Source organism: Phaseolus vulgaris, chromosome 10 (assembly GCF_051622355.1).
Source record: "Phaseolus vulgaris cultivar YP4 chromosome 10, ASM5162235v1, whole genome shotgun sequence".
In the NCBI taxonomy this organism is placed as follows: Eukaryota; Viridiplantae; Streptophyta; class Magnoliopsida; order Fabales; family Fabaceae; genus Phaseolus; species Phaseolus vulgaris.
In genome coordinates, this window is record NC_143507.1 from 5,725,030 (window position 1) to 5,745,655 (window position 20,626).

Consider the following 20,626-nt stretch of genomic DNA (forward strand, 5'->3'; position numbering starts at 1 on the left):
TAATTAATTAAAACCATTATTAGTTTATTAAATGACTAAAATCTGTTCACAACTCTCTGGTTTAATATATTAAAATCTAACTAACTTGTTATCTCTCTGGTATCATTGATTAAAGAGTGAGATAATTTGTTAAATCACTCAAACAAAATTTTCTAACTTTATGCTTTAATTGATTAAATAATTTTCTTCAACCTTTTTCAAAATATTTTATAAACATCTTAACTCATTTTTAAAGTGTTGTATGCTTTCATTGTGAATATCTTGTAAGACTCAAACAACTTTATAATGATAGTCAAGACACTTTAAATACATCTTCATCTTCAAAGTTCATCATCAAAACACTATTTCTTGGGACTTGATCATCTTCAAGCCTAACAATAAAGAGCAAGTTCTTGAAAGAAGTTATGAGTTTCAAATTTGTTTTCAAGAAAAATATAGAAAACAATTTGCCTTTTGTTGAAGGTGCATCTATCTATAAACCACTTATGTTTTGCGGGATCAATTATTTGTTATTGAAAGTAAGGATGAAGGTCTTTATTGAATCTATTAATAGAAACATTTAGGATACTATTGTAATGGGTCTTTCATTCCAATACATAAAGTTGATGGTGTTTTTATTGAAAAACCTTGGACTGATTTTATTGATGTTGGAAATTGTGAGGCACAATATCATTATATGGCCAAGAACATTATAACATCTTCACTTAACCTTGACGAAATTTTATGTGTTTCATAGTTTAATTTTGTCAAGGAAATATGGGACCCTTATAAGTTACTCATGGCACAATTGATGTTAAAAGAGGAAGAAAACTTTTTTTATCCAAGAATATTAACTTTTCATACAGCAACCAAGAGAGACAATTCCATATGTGCAGAAAAAGTTAACCCATATCATAATTCATCTTATAGGACTTCAAAAATATTTTGGGAATGAGAAGTTGAATGTAAAAATTATGAAGTGTCTTGATAGATCTTCACAACCAAAAGTCACAACAATTTATAAATCAAAGGATTTGTCTACCATATCTTGTATCATTATTTGGTAAGCTTAAACAACATAAATTGGAAATTATAGTAGGCTTGTTAAACAAGAACTGAGTGATAGGAAAAAGAAAAATAAAGTGAAAAAGACTCTATGGAAGGAAATGATAGTCACCCTTGCTATCTCCTAGATTGATTAAAATCAACTAAGGAAGTAAGAAAGTGCTTTAGGTTTTCACTTTTGGTAAGTAAAGAAGAAAGGCAGAGGAAAAATAAGAAAACATTTTTTTATAAAATAAGTCTTTTTCTTTTTATCGGGAGAAAAGAATAAATAGAGATCACTTCAGGAGTGATTCAACCCTTATACAAACCATTAGATACAAATTACTTCCAAAAATCCAAACCCATAAAGAAACTAACAACTAATCCCAGAACACCAAGAAAAGTCACCAAACTGAAAAATCCAAAGCAAACACCAAACAAAAGGAAAGCAACAAAGCTTAAAACCAAAAACAGATCGCCTCAAGACCAACAACGTGCAAAAACAACAACCACATAACACCCTTACTGTCAAATCGAAATCACCCCAACAACAAGAACCCACCAACCAATAACTAACCAACAAAATAAATTGAATATAGACATACTAGGGGGTCAAGACACCAATCTGAAAACGAGAAGCAAGCTAAGGAAACTTTAGAAATGACCCAAGACCAAGTCTTCAGTTGAGACAAAAAAAAAAATCAGAGTGATCCACCACACCGCCTTTGAAGATGACTTTATTCCTATGGCACCAAATCTTCCTTACCACAGCCATCCACACACTTTCCAAAACTAAATTAACAGATTCATATGCATTACAAATATTGAACTATAGGAGATGTGAGTAAGAATCTTAAGGAGCAACTGACACCAACCTTAACCGTGCAAAGCAAAGATTCCAAACAAGCCAAGAAAATCTACACCCAAAAAAAAAAGTGGTTAGTAGACTCCTCTTTTATCCCAAAAAAACAACAAAAAATACTATCAACCACAACTTTGTGTCTAGCCAAATTAACTTTAGAAGCAATCTTGTTTTCCAACACCCTCCAAGTTGTAACGTGGGTCGAGGGTAAAGCGTTAATCCTCCAAAAGAATTTGAACATACGTGAGCTTTCCCTTTCCATCTCTCCCCTTAAAATACCATAAGTTGAATTAACCTAAAACTCAAGAGACTCACCAACGTGTCAAATCCAACTGTCATCGAAAGTCAAAATCGGACTCGTACCTTGCACTACCTCAAGTAGTTGACATACCTGAAGCTTCTCCCACTCAAAGAGGCCCCTTCTCCAAATTAAATTCTCCAACCATACACTATTAATCCAATCCCCACAAAGATTCAACGAAATATCTTTATCAACACTAAGGGAGTAAAGTCTAAAAAATTTACTCTTCAGAGTAACATTACCCACCCACCTGTCTTCCCAGAAAGAAATAGTCTTCCCGTTACCAACTTCCCACTTAAGGCAGTCTTCAAAACTCCTACCCCACTCTTCCAACCTCCAAAACTCCTTCAAGTCCCTCAACTAGAGAGATTCATAGTTGTTCATCTTATGTTCTTTCATAGATCTCCAACCTCCATGCTTAGACTCTAGAATCTCCTTCCATAAACCACCCTTAGTTGAACCAACTGCCAAATCCATTTTCCCAGCTAGGCCGTGTTAAGGACCTTAATATCAATAGTACCAAGTCCTCTAACATCACGATACTCACACACTTTTCCCCAAGAAGTCAAGCAATCTTCCTCCCATCAGACCTCAAACCCCAAAGGAAGTCCCTCTGAATTTTCACAATCTTCTTTAACACAACTGAATGTATTTTGAATAAGGGTAAGAAAAACAACGAAAAAAAAAATAACGCTAAACCCTAAAGGATCTAAAAATAAGGCTACCATTGTCTTTGCATGGAAAAAAATATATTTTCTCTACTTCTTATTTATATAAGCACAAAAGAGTTTGATAAGTTTAAACTATCATTCTTACGTGTCTTCAATTCAACTATAATAATCCATTTCAAATCAAACTTAAACTCAACAAAATTCAATCCTAACTATTTAAATTTATGTCATTTTGCACTTTTTCTAAATCCATATATCATATAAGTAAATGTGCAATTTCAATTTACAAATATAATAAATCACACACCAATAGATACACGTACGAACTTAAATCATTTCATAATATATATATATATATATATATATTAATTGGCAAAAAAAACAAATGAAATAGTATGAGGTATTTCAGGGATACCAAACCCTTATACAGAGAACTGACTAAGATACTCATCTTCAAACAACCTGGCAACAATTGGATAACCAACAAGACACACTCAAAAGATTGTACATACCTATCTCCTAGATACTTTGACTGACTTCATACAAGTCAAGGGCTCAAGACACCAATCTGAATACGAAAAATTTACACCATGCGCTTTAGACAAAACCCATGACCAAGCCTTCATTTATGCCATGGTAAAAATTTCGAAATGATTTAACCTTCCACCTCTGAAGATCCTCATATTCCTGTGATACCACAATTCTCCTACAACAGCTATCCACACACCTCCCCATATCTGATTAACACTTTCCTTAACCCCATTCAACCTAAAACCTTCATAATGTTTCTTTGGCTCCTTATGATTCGTCACTGCCATCCCTATCCACTCGTAGCACTTAGCCCACATGAGCCAGACAACTTTTCAAGTACAAAAAAGATGGGACGTGGTTTCCTCCTCCTCCTGCACAGACAACACGTAATAGTAGTCATACCTATCCCCCTTCTAACCAAGTTTGCTTTAGACGTTATTTTGTCTTCCAGAACCTTCCAAGTTGTGAGATGTGAAGACGGGTTTGCCTTCATTCTTCAGGACTCCCCAAACATCTCACTATCCTGCCCCTGAACTCTTTGTTTGAGGATATTGTATGCGGACTTGACCGTGAACGTTGTTGTCTCTTTACCTTTCCAAACCCAAGAATCTTCCTTATCCATCACAAACCTCTTTTCCCCCATCACTTGCATCAGTTGTTGTTCTTGTTCCTGTTCCACTCAAAAATATTCCTCCTCCATTTGATCTTCAAAGTCCACTCTAAATTCTGTGTCCTCTCCCCCGCCTATCGAATAGTCGAAACCTTATTTGAACAGATAGAGAAGAGTCTTGGGAAAGTGTCTTTGAGATTCGAGTTGCCAGTCTATCTGTCCTCCCATAGCCTTATCTCCTTCCCATTCCCCACCTCCCAGGAAAAGGTATCCTCAAAATTTCCTTTCCACTCTTCAGAAGACCAAACCTCCTTCAAATCCCTCCACCAAAGAGAATGAGTGTTACTTTTCCTTTGGCTCCTAGGATCCCTCCATCCTCCGTATTTTGAGTCCAGAACTTCTTTCCACAAACCCTTCTTTTCACTACCTAAACGCCATATCCATTTTCCCAACAAGGTAACGTTGAATCGCCTCAAGTCGATCATTATGAGTCCTCCTTCCTCTTTTGACTCATACACCTTCTTCCACGATATATAGATGTGTATATATATATATATATATATATATATATATATATATATATATATATATATTCATTTATTGTTTTAGTATTCATACCTAGAAATTATATGCTTACTCTTCCCACAAGTAACATTTTTATGATTTGTTCTTATGAAGTGACCTTCTATAAATATTCCGCCAGAAAATTGAAATTGCCATGCAAATCAGTTCCAAATTTTCTGGTGATTATTTAATCCGTAATTGTAAACGAAGATGATTTCTGGAAGTGCAAAGCAAAAGAGAAAAAATTCATGTTCTAACTGTTAAAAATGATAGTAGATTTACGTCGTTATTTCGCATTTTGTTGCATTGTTTAGTTAACAAAAGTATTTGACAACTCAGAACAAAAAGCTAAAGCAACTAAGCTATTATATATATTATATAACCTAATACAAATTGAAATACATTAATGATAGAAGCATACCGATAGTTGCAGCGTGTATTCTAAGCTCCGAATGAAGTCAACGGCGTCTTCATCTAGCTACACCCACTGGATCCATGACGTGTTCTTGAATTTCAGAGGAGACGACACGCGCGAGACTATCGTGTCACATCTCTACGCCGCACTCTCGAATGCGGGGATCAACACTTTCATCGACGATAACATTTTGAAGGGAACGGTGTTGGGGGCAGAACTGGTGCGAACCATACAAGGCTCTCAGATATCCATCATCGTTTTCTCCGAAAACTATGCTTCTTCTAATTGGTGTCTTAACGAACTGGTAGAAATCATGGAGTCTCGCATAGCTTACGGCCAGAAGGCGGTGCCCTTGTTTTACCATGTTGATCCGTCGCATGTTCGTAATCAGGAGGGTGGTTTTGGACAACAGTTGGAAGCACTTGCACAAAATTGTTTACCTCAAGGGTTGAACGATGAGGTGTTAATGATATGGAAAAATTCACTCTGGGAGGCTGCAAATCTTGCTGGTTGGCATGCAGTGAATTTCAGGTATATCTAATCTATGTTGTCTACTTATTTTGGATCTCTTCCAACCATTTAATGGCATTTTGACAAATTTTATGTAAACACTTAGAAAAAAAATTGGGTAAATTGAAAATGATCTTTTTAGAGAAAAATTATGTAAATTAAATTATGTTTAGCTTATGAAAGAGTTCATTTTATTTTTTATGTGTTTATTGAGAGAATTTTCTAAAATGATAGTTTTCTTTGCTTAGTTTTTTTTATTCATTCGAGATTTTACATTCTTTAAGTCAAAATATTCAATTTAGGTATGTTTTTATCTCTTTTCTATTTATATTATTAAAGAAATAATAATTATCAAATTATACGTTATTATTGTATGTAATATTGTAAGGGCAATTAATTTAATAATTATAGAATCTCATGATTAGTGGATCCCTACCTAATGTAATTTGGAGAGAGAAAGTCTTCCTACACTATATATATTTCTTATGCATGAAAATACATGAAGTGATGTAAATATACACATAAAAGAATAAAAATTTCTTCTTTCTTCTTATCATTCTTACCATCTTCTTACATACCCTTTTCTTATATGATATCAGAGCACCGATCTTGGTGCTCTGACAGCCACTCCATTTTTATCCGCTAAATAAGAGATAATGTCTGGCAAAAAGGCAGATAGAAACCTCGTACAAGGTTTCACCGCCGAGCAAATTCAGCAATTGGCAAAGACTATTTACTCACCCAACAATAATGGTAAAAGTGACATGTTTGTTAGCGCTGCAAGTCTGCTTGTCCATAACTCGTCTATTAATTCTGCTTTTACGAAATCATGGATTTTGGATAGCGGAGCAACCAATCATTTTACATCTGATTCACAATTTTTCACACACACTTCATCATCATTTATTCCAAATGTTAATCTGCTCATAGGCTCAACTGCGCTCATCTCATTGACGGGCAGAATTAAATTCAATGACAATATCACTCTCAAAATGTTCTTTCCTTCTTTTAATTTAAATCTCATGTCCGTTAGTAAGATAACCAGTTCACTAAATTGTTGTGTCGTTTTTACTCCACGTGGTTGCGTTTTGCAGGACTTGGCTACGGGGAGGATGATTGGCTCGGGTAAACAACACGCAGGCTTATACTACATGTCCCCTCTTCCAAACCAAACCTAGCATCTCTTAGAATCATTCATTACTTTTACACAAAAACAATTTCAGGCATGTATTAAAACCATCCGCGTTGACAACGAATTGAAATTTATTTCTACACGTAATTTTTTTCTCAAAAAAGGTATTGAATGTCAACGCACTTGTGTTTACACTCCTCAACAAAAATGGAGTAGTAGAAGACATACATAGACACATTTTAAACATAGCACGAGCCCTCATATTTCAGTCCCATTTACCATTAGAATTTTGGGGAATGTGTTTTAACTGCCACATATATCATTAATCATTTGCTATAAATCACCTTTTGAGATGCTATATAATCGTCCGCCTTCACTTTCTCACTTAAAAACTTTTGGTTGTCTCTGTTATGCAACTGTTGTTTCACCTAAGCAAAAATTTGATCCGTGCGCTCGGCAGCTATGTAGCACAGACACTGACTCGGATACTGATACGACACGAACACGGACACTGATACGACACGGACACGAAGATACCTATAATATCTAAAATGTAGGAAACGGAGACACGAATCTATATATTATATAATTATGAATTATAAAAATTGACAATAAAGATTTATGTGCACAAGTATGTTCTAGATTATTTTTGGAACAGAAAGATGTTTTTCATGACTGGTTCAAAAGGATTTGTTTCTTATTTTTATAATCATAATAAAAATTTATACAATAAGTTTGAGTTTTTAGAAAATTAATGTATTTTTCCTTTTTAAAATTGTGTTAGAACCGTACTAAAATTGTCAGAAATCCAACAAATACTTTTTGAATTGGACACTTCACGAATACGTGTCCTACAAGTGTCATACGAGTGTTAGTGTCCGATATGAGTATCTGACACCGACACGCCATTTAAGATAAGTGTTTGAGCTTCATAGCTCGACAGTGCATTTTCATTGGTTATCCTCTCAATCAAAAAGCATACAAATTATTTGATATAGATGCAGGCACTTTTTTTATAAGTCAAGATGTCATCTTCCATAAAAGTGTTTTCCCATTCTGCCAATAGTCACAGACGCAATCCTCACTTCCATTACAAGGTATTTTGCCCACTATTGACATTGAGTTACCCATTGCTATCCAACATTCACTTGATCAACCTTCTTCTCTTACGAATCACAATGCACCTGAACCTCCATCAAACCAACCTTCTTCTCTTACTCATCACAATGCACCTGAACCTCCATCAAACCAACCTTCTTCTCCTACTCGTCATAATGCACCTGAACATCCAGCAGACCAACCTTCTTCTCCCACGCCAAGAAGTCTAGCACCCATCACCAAACCTTCTCCAACCGACCTTCTTGTTCGACGATTCAGTCGCATATCAACCCCACCTTCCTGGCTTCAAGACTACGTAACGGGATCCCAAGCCAATCATTAGACCACTGCCCAAGACCGGACGAATGGAACCAAGTATCCTATGCATCATTTTCTTTCTAATTCACGATTTTCTTCTACACATAGTGCATATCTTGCTAACATCATAGCCACCAAAGAACCTCACACTTATGCTCAAGCTATCCTTGATCCAAATTGGCAAAAAGCAATGGACGAAAAGCTTTCCGCCTTGCAGCTAAATCAAACGTGGACCTTGACACCGTTGCCCGCTGGGCAGAAACCCATCAGATGCAAATGGGTCTATAAAATAAAGTACAACTCAGATGATAGCATCGACAGATATAAGGCGCGCCTTGTTGCAAAGGGTACACTAAGGTGTCGACTATTCTGAAACTTTTTGACCAACAGCAAAATTAACAACTTTGAGGTATCTCCTCACGAAATTGGTTCACTCACCAGCTAGATGTGCAAAATGTCTTCTTACATGGCACATTGCATGAAATTATTTACATGGACTTGCCACCCGGACATCATCGACAGGGGAGAACTTTGTATGTTGAGTCAACAAATCTCTTTATGGTCTCAAACAGGCATCCCGGACATGGTTTTCAACATTTTCTCATGTGATTAAATCTGTAGGATTTCAACTGTCCAAGACAGACTATTCTCTATTCACAAGACAGAATAACTCATCATTTACAACCCCTTTTGATTTATGTGGAGATATTCTTTTGATAGGAAATGATTTGACAAAAATTCAGACTGTCTATTACAATAATTTCGCATTAAAGATTTTGGAGACTTAAAATATTTTCTAAGGACTGAATTTTCCCGTTCCAAAGCTGGTATTTACATGTCACAAAGAAAATATGCGTTTGATATTTTGTAGGAAGTGCTCGTCCAGACACATTTCCAAAGGAGTAATACCTAAAACTCACACCAGACGATGAGGAGTTATTAAAGGATCCAGTCAAATAGTGACTCGTGGGACGAATGATATACCTCACTGTTACTCGGCCTGACATAGCATTTTCGGTTCAGACCCTAAGTCAATATATACAGGCTCCACGGAAACCTCATTGTGATGTCGCAATTCGAATCATAAAGTGTATCAAAGGATTATCGGGACCAGGATTGCTATTGCCATCCGAGAACAATCTGACATTGACAACTTATTGCGACTCAGACTAGGGAGATTGTCAGAAAACTCGGAGATCAACATCTGGATATTGTATTTTTCTTGGTTCTTCTATTATCTCATGGAAGTCAAAAAAAAATAGACAAACGTATCAAGATCATTAGCGGAAGCAAAATACCGCGCGATGGCCAATACTTGTTTTGAAATAGTTTTGGTGGCGATACCTGTTGCAGGATTTAAAGGTGTCATATAACTTGTAGCTCAACTTGAGGGGAGTATTGAGGAAATGGTAATTATCAAATTATACGCAATTATTGTATGCAATATTGTACGATATTATACCTAATTATATGCAATTAATTTAATAATTATAGAATATCATGATTAGGTGATCCTTCCTAATTAGATTGTAATTTAGAAAAAAAATGTCTCTTATACATGAAGTGATATACACATAAGAGAATTTCTTTCTTCTTATCATCTTCTTACATACATTTTTCTTATAGATACAATTGAATAGATCTAAACAATCCTTAGTGTCATCAGGAAATAATTTAGTTAATTAAAAAAAATTGAAAAGATTAAAATATACCAAATTGACAATTAGCCAAAAAAAATATAGCTATTCTGAAATTCAGTCACTAAAATCGCAGCAAGAAAGAAAAGCATGAACACCAGTATCGCATTTGTATAAAGAAGACTAAATTGCAATTTAGCTTAATATTATATTATCTTTTCCTAGTTTATGCTTATTCTGGTATGCTTATAACTATTGAAGGAGTGAAGGTGAACTAGTGAATCAAATTGTTGAGGACATTATGGAAAAACTTGACTACGACTTATTGTCAATTCCTGAATTCCCAGTTGGATTAGAATGGCGAGCGCAAGAATTGATTGAGTTCATCAATGGTCGATCAGAAACAAGTTCTCTGTTGGGGATCTGGGGAATGGGTGGATCGGGTAAAACAACCTTGGCCAAAGTAATCTACAATCAAATTGGCAAGGGATTCACCCGTAGAAATTTCATTGAAACGAATAACAGAGGATGTATTGATTTGCAAGAAAAACTTCTTTCAGATGTCCTAAAAACAAGGGTCAAGATACATAGCATTGCAATGGGAATAAGTTTGATTGAGAACAGACTTTATGGAGAAAAGGTTCTGATTGTGCTTGATGATGTGACCGAGTTTAAACAGTTGAAAGCCCTATTTGGAAATCGCAAATGGTTTGGTGAAGGAAGTGTGATAATTATTTCAACCAGAGATGTACGCCTACTAAAACTACTCAAAGTTGATTATGTTTATACAATGGAGGAAATGGACGAAAATGAGTCTCTTGAGCTTTTTAGTTGGCATGCTTTTGGAAAAGCCAAACCAAGTGAAGACTTCAATGAACTTGCAAGAAATGTAGTTGCTTATTGTGGAGGGCTACCACTAGCTCTTGAAGTCCTTGGCTCATATTTGATTGAGAGGACAAAGAAAGAGTGGGAAAGTGTGTTGTCGAAACTGGAAACAATTCCAGATGATCGAGTTCAACGGATATTAAGAATAAGCTTTGAGGGTTTACGCAATGACATGGAAAAGGATATATTTCTTGATGTATGTTGTTTCTTTATTGGTAAAGACAGAGGCTATGTGACAGAGATACTAAATGGCTGTGGACTATGTGCTGATATTGGAATAACAATTCTCATAGAACGTAGCCTCATAAAAGTTGAAAGGAATAACAAACTTGGAATGCATCCCTTGCTACGAGAATTGGGAAGAGAGATAATCCGTGAAAGTTCAAGAAAGGAACCTGGGAAGCGCAGTCGATTGTGGCTTAATGAGGATGCAGTGAAAGTATTGACAGAGAATACTGTGAGTAATACTTCTTATATATAGTTTTGGAAACTTGGTAGTGTTTGACTTTTCATGTATCACTTTCTGAATGAGCTTACAATAAATATTTCTAAATTTACTTTTCTTTGCTCTTATCATCACAGGGAACAGAAGCTGTTGAGGGTTTGGCCCTGACACTGCATTTGACCAGCAGAGATTGCTTTGAAGCTTATGCTTTTAAGGGAATGAAGAGATTGAGATTACTGCAACTTGACCATGTAAAACTATCCGGAGACTATGGGTATCTTTCTAAGCATCTGAGATGGGTCTGTTGGCATGGGTTTCCATCAAAATACATACCCAACAATTTTAGTCTGAAAGATGTGATTGCGATTGATTTAAGGCACAGTAATATTAGAATTGTATGGAAACAACCCCAGGTATAAACCACAAGGTTAATTCTAATCGTAATTTTCCACTAAGTGTTTGTTTGATTTTTCATTTTCTTCTCTAGTTTTATATCTTGTGTAGGTGTTAGGGTGGCTTAAAATGATCAATCTTAGTCACTCCAAGTACTTGATAGAAACCCCTGACTTTTCAAAACTACCAAATCTTGAAAAGCTCGTTCTCAAAGATTGTCCAAGTTTGTGTAAGGTACACCAATCCATTGGAGATCTCCATAATCTTCTATTGATAAATTTGAAGGACTGTATAAGCCTGAGCAATCTCCCAATAGAGATATACAAGTTGAAATCTGTGAGAACTCTCATCCTATCTGGTTGTTCGAAGATTGACAAATTGGAAGAAGATATAGCACAGATGGAATCCCTGACAACTCTACTTGCTGATAATACTGCTGTGAAACAAGTCCCCTTTTCAATAGTAAGCTCGAAAAGCATTGGATATATATCCTTATGCGGATTTAAAGGACTGGCACGAAATTTTTTTCCTTCTATCATCCAGTCTTGGATGTCACCAACAATGAATCCTCTCCTTTATATTAGTCTGTTTTCTGGCACATCATGTTCTCTGGTTTCCATGAATACACAAAATAATACTTTGGGTGAGCTTGTACCAATGCTTAGAAGGCTTCCAGATCTTCGAAGTGTTTTGGTGCAATGTGAGACAGAGTTTCAACTGTCTAAACATGTTAAAACAATTATGGTTGAAGATGTTGTAAATTTTACAGAATTAGGAATTTCAAGGCATCACTTGAGGTCTTCTTTGATTGGAGTTGGAAGTTACAAAGAATTCTTCGATATTCTCAGCAATAGGATATCTGAGGTTAATTCCTTCTCTAGTTTTTACCTTTCTCTACTTTACCTTCACTGTTTATTTTAGCTACTAATTAAGAGAACTTGAAATAATCTTTATGATGTGTCTAAAAGAAAATTCAATAACCACATTCTAATTTAAAAGTATCATGTTAAGCTGCAGCAATTTAATTTCCACTTTCTTCCACCCACACTTGTTTCGTGTTTGTTAGATTCCCATTGAACATAAAAAGAAAAGTTGAAAGATCTTTGAGACATAAACAGAAATGCATTTAAATTCATATTGATCTGCTGTTGATAGATATACAGAACAAAACTATTATCCAAATTTATTTGAATTAGTTATCATTGCTGTGCTTCAATTTATGCAATAAGTGGTCAAAGATTCGATCTCCTGGCTTGTGTGTATAGAAAAATATTTGTTAAAAGATGCTAGTCTGATAAATGAATATCTTTCATTATTTCAAAAACTTAGTCCTGATTTTGTGATGACAAAACGGAAGTTTGGGGAAGGAGATGTAGTTTAGGTTCTTATAACTTAGAACTCTATAAAATTCTTATAAAAAGAAAACTTAATTTTCTTTCTAAATTGGCGTATTCATGTTTTACAAATATGTGTCACTCTAGACAATCATAATAAGTCTCTCTAAATTCCACACTAATACCTAAGTAGTCTTTAAAGTCCACTAAGAATCTTTAATATCTAATAGTAAGTAACTCCTACTAATCTAGCCTTAAATTCTCAGTATATGGGTCATTATTTTACATTATGAGAACAAAAATGGTTCAGCTTTCTCTTGTGGTTTTTAATATTCCTATACGACAATTCAACCTCTTAATTAAAAATATAATAAAAATTACAAAGAAAAAATGCAAAATTTTATTGACACTCTTCAAAGCATAACAGTTTGCCTCCCCTAAGTTATACAATTCACTTTTATTTTATTAAAAATGCTCATTTTGTAATTTTAGAATGATAAAAAAATTATTGTAGGGGTGAGGAGTCCATTGCACAAATGACTAAGCTTGTTTTCTCATGTTGCAGGGATTGACAACCAATGAGGCTTGTGAAGTTTTACTTCCAGGTGACAATGATCCTTATTGGTTGGCCCATACAGGTGAGGGACATTCAGTGTATTTCACTGTGCCTGAGGACTGCAGCATGAAGGGAATGGCTTTTTGTATTGTTTATTTATCAAACCCCGAAATCATGGCAACCGAATGTCTTACTAGTATCTTAATAGCTAATTACACAAAGCGCACCCTGCAGATACACAAGCAAGCCACAGTGATTTCCTTTAATGATGAAGATTGGCAGGAGATAATATCACATTTGGGAGGTGGAGACAATGTGGAGATTTCTGTGACTTCTGGTCATCACTTGGTGGTCAAGAAAACAGCTGTCTATCTATTGTATGATGAATGAATCTATTGAGATGGAAATGGAGCTTTCTCCTGAGCCAAAGAAAAAGCAAAAGAAAAATGTCTCGCAAAATTTATAAAGAAAATTGGAATGAGTAAGATTCAGGAAGAGTAGAGGTTTTAACCATTTTTTACTTTTTTCTTAGAGAGGAGGAAAAGTCCTGTTACATAAATGTTCTTGTAGCCATACGCATAATTAAGACTCTTGTTTCCCATTTTCCCCATGTTCTGTCTCTGACCTTCCTTGACCTTAAATACGTCATGGTTAATTTGGTTCAAGATTGAAAGATTTTGAATTTCTAGAGGCAGAGAATTTTGTACCCAAGTAGGCAGAGAATTTTGCCTACATGCTGAACGTACAAGAAAAATGGTTCAAAATAGTTGGCAGTTACTGCTAATCACATTCTGAGATCAGCTCCTGATGCCTAGTATGATAACAGTTAAAGTGTTGTCTTTGGCTGAAACTGGAGTGAATAGTGGAAACAGTTCTAATTCGCCTTTTTTATTGTGACAATAAGAGTTCCTACACGTCTATAGTGGATTACCCTTCTTGTTTATTGTTTTTTTTTTTCTCAAATGCTTGTTAGCATTGCCAGACACGTCCAATATCTTTTAAGTTTTATGATTGGAATTTGAATAATTTTCTAATAAAAGATTAAGACACCCACCAAAACAATTTTTAGATTTGTCTTTATTATGAATTTGAACTTACTACCTCTTGTTAAGATAACATCACTAGATTAATTATCACATCCAAAATATTTTTAAAAAATATAAAATATTTTAGTGAGTTAAAGAAAAAAAATTTACATTAATATTAATATTAACATCAACTCCTAAATGAAGTAGTATTATATTAATGATGTAGTATTATATTAATGTATTAGAATAATAATAATAATAATAATAATAATAAAATATTAATACCAATAACAATAATATATTAATAATGTTATTAATATTACTAATAGTTTTATGAAAATTATTAATATTGTTATTATAATTATTTTATTATTAATAATAATATTATTATTATTAACAATAATAATAATAAATATTAATATTAATAATATTAATATTTTTATTAATATTAATATTACTTAAATTATAATTATTAATATTAATATTCTTTATATTATTATTATTATTAAATTGAATAAAGTCATAAAATGTTGTGACAAAAAGTGTAATTATTTTATTAATAATTGTTTTTATTAATAGTATTTTTATTAATTTATTAATGATAATATTAGTACTTTTATTACTATTGTTAATATTGTAACTAATATTAATAATATTTTTAATATTTTATTAATATTTTTAATAATTTATTAATATTATTGAGATCACCTTTTTGAATCTCTTCGTGAATGTTTGGAGTGATTCATCTTTCTCTTGACAGAAGTTAACTAATGCAGTGTAGGTCAGGTGATGGGGTTGGCTTGTCACGAATTAGGTCTCAAACTTGGTTGTCTACGTGTTGAAACAATCAATTGATAACACTCGCAAGAGAGAGTGCCCCACCCTTCAAAAGATTTGGATAATACTTACTCATCATATAACATTATTTTGTGGTACAAATTCATTTGCGTCATATAAACGTCGATGAGTTCGTCGGGGTTAGCGATTTCGTTGTACCTATATATGATTAATCTCTTTCCGCTTGAGGCTAGTTGAACTTCCACTTTACTATCAACAAAGGAGGTTGTCGCAGACTCCTCCAACTTTTCCAAAGGTATGGGCTAAAGTGTTCAGCCCGAACTCGACCTTATGACTGTCGACCTATAGTGGTTTACGGGAAAAGCACAGGGAGTACTTTGGGATGGGGGTACCCTGGTCTGATTTGTTCTCGGGGTGCTTGTGTCCCCTCAGCCAGCTTCCTTTTTATTACTTCACTCTTGTCTAAGAGCTTGGTTTTCTTCCTTGTTCCACCATTTCATCTTTGTCATCTCACTCTGAAGAGCCAAAAGTAGAGTCACGTGATCAATCTCAACTACTATTGAATTTGTTGTTCTTTGTCCGCTAGTCATGTTTCTTGTAGATACCATAAAGTCTTCGACATCCTTCTCGATCCTATGTAAATTGTTCATGTATGGACCGGAAACTCAGGGATCATGTTCACCTACGTCTTCTCGTCTCTTCTTCGAATAGGTTTTGATAGTCGACACGCATGGGAGGTACTGCAAAAGATCATCAAATGCTCAAGTAAGGATTCCATGATTGTAGAAAATAAATGTTATTAAATGCGTTTTTGACTTGGATATGGTCAACCTATTTATAATGTCGAGTTGGGTTAATGAGATGTGGCATCTAATTAACACAAATATTGTGGAAAAGTCTTGTATTGATCTGACGTATAATACTTAATTGTGTTAAATTGATGATTAAGTCAAAAAGTACTTTCAAGAAATCGAGATATACTCGATCACATAACCAGAACGTCCTTAACATTGATGTAAACTGACACATCTCTAGAACATCCTTAACATTGATGTAGACCAACACATATGTAAAATTTACTTCTTTTATGTTTTGTTAACACTTTGAATCATTTAACTGTTAGTTTAAACATGAATAAACGTAAATTGAACACATACAATTATAATCACAAATAGATCTTATCATATCATGATTCTCACACAATCATACAATCAAGAAGGAATAGACACTTACCTTGATCCATGAGTGATCCTAATTGAGCAATTACTTTATTTTCTTTATCCCAATCTATCTCTTAGCAATTCCGTACTTGTCACACACTTTCGTGATGGTTAACAGTGAGACAACTATTATTTGCAGAGACAGAACCCTATAGCCTTTAGTTTCCAATCTCCATCATATGTAGGTTTTCATTAGGTATATCATCAGATATATATTTCTCATGTTAACCAATGGGCCCTTTATTCTATTATTATTATTAAATCATATTTGGGCCCAAAGCCCAAACTCTAAGTCATGTGAGTCACTTTATAGAAATTAATTTACATAATTTCTTACATTCTCCCACTTGACTCATATGAGTTATAATACTTTCATGATTTAATAATGACATAAATGCGCATTTAAAAGGCCTTACATAAATTGGTTCTATCATTAATCATAATCAAGGATACAGAAATAATAAGAGTCATGGCGGTTATATGTCATTTCAATCGACACATTTCCTTCCATGTACTACTATATCATCCTTTCTCCTTAATATGACTTTATAGTGAGAAATTCATAATAGGTTCAAACATAATGTCATTGTCATCAATAACATAATTTGTTTTCCACAACATAATAACATAATTTGCATGCATATACATAAAGTAGAAAACAACATAAATTTCAGAAACTTTATTTATCAATGAGCTCAAAGTGTCAAATAAGCATTAATAACAACATTCATAATTCACTAGTAACATAATGCCCATATTTACAACATGACCAGTAAATGTTTTGGGCGGTAACCCTTTTGTTAAAGGGTCAGCAATCATAAGATCAGTGTTAATACGTTCTATTGACACTTTATGTTTCTGAACTTCTTCTTTAACAGTAAAGTATTTCAATTCCATATGTTTAGCACCTTTGGAATACTTGTCATTTTTAGAAAAGAAGACTGCTGCGGAGTTATCATAATAAATTTTCAGCGGCTTGGCAATACTGTCAACAATTCCAAGTCCTGAAATAAAATTCTGCAACCAATTAGCCTGAACTGTGGCCTCAAAGCATGCCACAAATTCAGCTTCCATAGTGGACGCAGTAATGACTGACTGCTTCGCACTTTTCCATGAAATCGCTCCTCTGGCTAAAAGATACACATAACCAAAAGTAGACTTTCGTGTATCCACACAGCCAGCAAAATCTGAATCTGTATATCCAATCACGTCAAGATGATTAGATCTTTTATAAGTAAGCATGTGATCCTTCGTTCCTTGCAAGTATCTTAAAACTTTCTTTGCAGCTTTCCAATGATCCAATCCTGGATTACCCTGGTATCTTCCAAGCATATCAACTGCAAAACTAATATCTGGTCGTGTACAAGTTTGAGCATACATTAAACTCTCATCAATAGATGCATAAGGTATATTCTCCATTTCTTTCCATTCCAAGTCATTCTTTGGACATTGCATGAGACTAAATTTGTTTCCTTTCTGTATTGGAACAGAAGATGTCGAACATTTATCCATTCAGAATCTCTCTAAAACTTTATTAATATATGATTTCTGAGACAAACCTAACAATCCTTGTGATCTGTCACGGAATATTTCAATTCCTATCACATAGTATGCCTCACCCATATCTTTCATCTCAAATTTATTAGAGAGAAACTTCTTAGTCTCACTTAATAGACCAAGATCATTAGTTGCCATGAGAGTCACATATAGTCTTAAAGACCCATTTACACCCGACTCTCTTGCATCCTTCTGGCAATTCTATAAGGCCCCATATATCATTCTATGTCATTGATTTAAGCTCATATTTCATAGCATCTAACCACTTATCATAATTATCATCATTGATGGCGTCTGAAAATGAAACTGGATCATTATCAATACTTAAGTCATTTTCTGACTCTTGTAGATAAACCACATAATCATTCGAAACAACAGACTTTCTTTCTCTTTGAGATCTTCTTAATATTATTTCTTGTGGTTGTTCTACTACAGGTTCATTGTTTTCTTCATGATCATTAATTTGTTGTTCTTCTTCATTGTTGAGTGACTCAACTACATTAGGAACAACAATACTTGAAGTAAAGGTACTTGTACTCTAACTTCCTTAATCTCCACATTTTGCAAAGTATTACTCCCACTGGTTTCACCATTTTCAATGAACCGTGCATTTCCAGATTCAACAATTCTTGTGTTATGGGTAGGACAGTAAAACATATACCCTTTTGACTTTGCTGGATAACCAATGAAATATCCACTGATTGTTCTTGCATCCAATTTCTTCTCTTGCGGATTGTATATTCTGACTTCTGCCTGACATCCCCAAACATGCAAGTGTCTCAAACTAGGTTTCCTTCCTGTCCATAATTCAAAAGGTGTCTTTTGAACTGCCTTACTAGGAACCCTGTTCAACAGATGCTTGACAGTTTTTAAAGCATACATCCACAATGAAACGGGTGTCCCAAAAGTTTGTGCCACAAGAAAGCAGAACAATAATTCACTAAACTACATTTAGTGTCAACATTATGATGCAAGGTCATAAGAGTTTTAGCATATAGATTATCGAGATTCAATTTATATAATTCATCATAAAGAGTACCAAACCCTATCAAACAGGTACGTTGATATAAACTGAAACATTCCCAAATATAAAAGAGTATCCGGCATCATTAAGTTTAGACAATAAAACTAAATTCCTAGATATCCTAGGTACATAAAAAAGCATCCATCAAGTCTAAATAAAATCCAATGTCGAGGATTAAACGATAAGTCCCGACTGCTTCCATTGGAACCTTCTCTCTTTTCCCCATGAAGACAAACTTTTCATTTGGCTTTATGGTTCGGGTTAAAAGGAATCCTTGCATCATGTTAGAAACATGAGTTGTGCATCCAGAATCAATCCACCAAGAATTATGTCAAACTTCAGTTAAGTTTGATTCAAAACATACATAATAAGCATTATGCTTACCCTTCTTTTCGAACCAAGCCTTACGTTTCAGACAATCCTTTTGGAAATGTCCAGATTTCTTGCATAAATGACATTTGCCATTCTTCTTCTGGAGCTTAGTAGAGGACTCATTTATCTTCAGTGGTCCTTTACCCTTTCCATGTTTCTTGAAGACCTTCTTTCCAGCTCCCTGATTGTTCACATAATGTATAGAGTGGTTTCCTCGATTTTTCAATCTAGTCTCTTCCTGAACTAACATGTTATAGTTCTCATCCACTGCCATTCCAATAGACTTAAGTCTTGCCGCAATATTAGTCATTTCAATGACATGTTCGTGCATAGTACGAGAACCATCAAATTCCATGGTGGTTAATGTACTCATTAATGTCCCAACAAGAGACTTATCAGTAGTTTGGGAGCGCTCTTCCACAAATTCATAAATTCTTTTGCACTATCAGTTTTGGGAAGAGCCGACTTAATATTACTTGTTATGCTCATTCGCATAAAGATACAGGAACATATACTTGACCACACATGCTTAACATTAATACTTTGAGTCATAAACTAAACATACAATACAGATTCAGAAAACATTATATGTATACTAATGTTCTCCTTTGGGAGATTCATTAATACACAAAACATAATGATGCTAATAGTATTAACTTTATTTGGTAAGATATATGCATTAACTAGAAACACTTGTTATCTTTGGATATACAAGCAAAACTAATAACACATACTCACTACCAACAATCATATCCATTAATTATAAGGACAACTAATCAACCTTTGGGTGATCCATAATGCCCTATAATAATGAATTTCCATTTACCCATATATATAAATAATTTAGCATCCATTGTATAGGTAATTGGAATAAAATTTATCAGTAATCTGGAATTAAATAAAACTTAAAGATTTGATCACTTTGGTGATTAACAAATCTATCATACAAATAATTCCAGAAATTATATCATTAATTGAAATAAAAATTCATCCATAATTTGGAATTAAATAAAACTTAAAGATTTGATCACTTAGGTGATTACAAATCTATCATACAAATAATTCCATAAATAATATCATTATATGAAATAAAATTTCATCCATAATTTGAAATTAAATAAAACTTAAAGATTTGATCACTTTGGTGATTACAAATCCATCATACAAGTAATTCCAAAATTTCAATTTAAAATTAAATACATAAAGCGGAAATATAATTTTTCATTCCTCACTTTCAATCAATTAATTAAACTTTAATTTAATGTAAATTAAATTACATTATGACATAATAAAATTTCATTAAAACTTTAATTAAACTTTAATTTAATGCAAATAAAATTAC

General features: G+C 33.9%; 1 pseudogene across 1 annotated transcript; it reads left to right on the forward strand.

Annotated features, from left to right (window-relative positions):
- Positions 1 to 4,965: 4,965 nt before the first annotated feature.
- LOC137818621 (disease resistance protein RPV1-like) lies at positions 4,966 to 13,895 on the forward strand (annotated as a pseudogene). Its single transcript, XR_016516373.1, has 5 exons — positions 4,966 to 5,508; positions 9,934 to 11,014; positions 11,140 to 11,415; positions 11,507 to 12,259; positions 13,295 to 13,895. The product of XR_016516373.1 is annotated as a disease resistance protein RPV1-like (transcript).
- Positions 13,896 to 20,626: the final 6,731 nt, after the last annotated feature.